The sequence below is a fragment of the Penaeus chinensis genome, chromosome 19, assembly GCF_019202785.1.
Source record: "Penaeus chinensis breed Huanghai No. 1 chromosome 19, ASM1920278v2, whole genome shotgun sequence".
NCBI lineage: Eukaryota > Metazoa > Arthropoda > Malacostraca > Decapoda > Penaeidae > Penaeus > Penaeus chinensis.
The window spans coordinates 14,060,279-14,062,778 of NC_061837.1; the positions used below are offsets into that span (position 1 = coordinate 14,060,279).

General features: G+C 38.0%; 1 pseudogene; it reads right to left on the bottom strand.

Moving 5' to 3' along the window:
• Positions 1-382: 382 nt before the first annotated feature.
• The window catches only part of LOC125034915, a 2,591-nt pseudogene continuing 473 nt past the window's right edge, over positions 383-2,500 (bottom strand).

The following is a 2,500-nucleotide window of genomic DNA, read 5'->3' on the forward strand; positions in this document are numbered from 1 at the left end:
GTTTTTAGTTACCTAAGATGAGTGTACCTTTCAAGTCGATCAAGCTAGATCTGTGATGAAAAGAAAAAAAAAAAAATCTTTCTATTCTATACCACATGACTCTAGCCAGTACTAATGCTGCCGTACAAAAGAGCCTGGAATTAATTCTTTTGATCGGTTCGCCTTATACGTTTCAGATTCATGTTAAAAGTTTTATGAACAGAACCTTTAACATCTGTTGCTAGCACAGGTACTTCCGGTTTTCAAAGTTTATGGCCTTCACTCACGGTTTACGCATCGTATCCGTACGAACTGAGCCTTCGCTTTCGCGTGACAAATCGTGCTGGCACCTCTCCCGGGCATTCCTGAAAAATGACCAAAAGTTTCCCTCGTAGGCCCGCTCTTATGGAATGGCCTTCTTCCAGGCACGGAAATCTAAATGACCCTCATTTGAAAACGGCGAGACGGGGTATCCGGGCGAGGTCGTGCGAAAAGCACATGGCTGCTTGGCACAAAGGCTAGGAACACAATAAGCTAAACCATGGAACTCCAAAATAACCCTTTTCTAGAACTATCATAAGTAGTTTGGAGTGTCTGCCCCAAGCCATCTCCTAGTGAGATCGTTAAATCCTGTTCACCTGTAGGTTTGGGCCAATGATTTAAAGTCTAATGGTGGCATGAAAAAAACACTTTATTTAAAAAAAAAAAAAAAAAAAGCCTGTCAGCCCCCCTGAAGAAAAGAAATAGGTGTATCAAGATGTACATTTTACTCCATAAAAGTATGAGAGAGAGAGAGAGAGAGAAAGAGAGAGAGAGAGAGAGAGAGAGAGAGAGAGAGAGAGAGAGAGAGAGAGAGAGAGAGAGAGAGAGAGAGAGAGAGAGAGAGAGTGTGTGTGTGTCCAGGCGTGTGCGTGTAATGAGAAATAGTCACGAAAAGGGAAATCCAAAACCGTGACATTTCTTGTCACATTTTTTCCTTCGGACCTATGCTATGATTCAACAGTATTATTATCCTTATTGTCATAATCCACATTACTAGTATAACTATCATTATAATTACTTAAGATTATTATTTTTTTTTTATTCTCGAAACCGTAACACTTTGATACACTCTGATACACGTTTGCCCTTTATGCGTATGTTATTGGAATCTGTTGAAACATCTTTACGGTTTGTACAAAATGTATGCATTCACCTTGATATAGTTTGATACAGTCCGGCCAGCCAATCAAAGAGGGATATTTCTCAGATATAAATTACGTATTCTCAGATAGGTATTTATATTTTCATTAATTACGAATTGCATCGTAAGTTTCCTGATAAAACTCTTTATTGTAAAAATTCATGAAATGTTTATGTGCCTTTTTAGCAGTACATCAAATACATGTTAACTCTGTATGGGTAGGATATGAAGTCAATCATGACAGTCACTGGAATGACATGGTAGGAATTTCCAACGTGTCCGAGTGATATGACGTAGCAATGACCGGTGGGATGAATGTCTTTAAAATCATTCTGTAAGTCTATGATATAACCTTACAGGCTCGAAAATATCAAAGAAAATGCTGTGTATCTTGATTTGTTGATAAAATTCAATCAATAAATCACGTCACTGTCCGTGGTGATTGGAATTACCCAGTCGTCTAATTTGGACACGCTCCCTCGCGGTGGATACGATAAGCTGCAAAATATATAGCAACTTAAACTTTTCATATGAAGAACAATGCATGTAATAAGAAAACTATATTTTGGCTTAATCTGAGAAGCGAAGATTAGTGTGTATAAACAACATAAGTTGCAGTGTAGTCAGGTATTTTTCCCACATTATTTGAAGTAATGTTTTGCTTATAATAAAACAAAAATCACGTATATAAAGTATTTTAATGGTTTTCTATTGATTTTTTATGTATAAAAAATAAAAACCTTGTATGTAATATCGTGTTTTGTAACGATCGTGATGCAACTTGAAATAATGTATCAAGGTGTTGGGGGTTTCGGGATGCTACAAAAAGGCCTAATATGTATGTGTTGGTGCATATATGTTTATCTTTTTAACTATAATTACACCCACTTTTACAGCCTTATAGTCTCCTCCTTCAGATCAACTGTATTTTACAATAGGCTTCAAAGGATTTTAAGGGAAATTCCCATTATATTTCTTATATTTTTTTACTAAGGCATATAAAACAGGCTACAAAACGCTTCGACGCCATCATTATTTCACCTATTAACTGAGGACACAAATGCAACCAAAAAGGAGTCTGGAATCTGGTCGTCCGGGGAATCGCATGGCGAGCGTCCCCGCAGAAGGTCTGGGCGAAGAGGAACTGCCCACTTACCGACTCTGTGCAGGGCGGCCCGGTACTGGTTCCTTTGAAGAGGCCGGAACATGAAGTCCACGCAGTAGAGGAACACCTCGTTGTGGAAACACTCCTGAAGGAATAATGTTATGTAGTTATGGTAGGTTGAACAACAGTGTGAATTAGAATAATAACTATGAGAATAAAGAGAACTGAAAAAT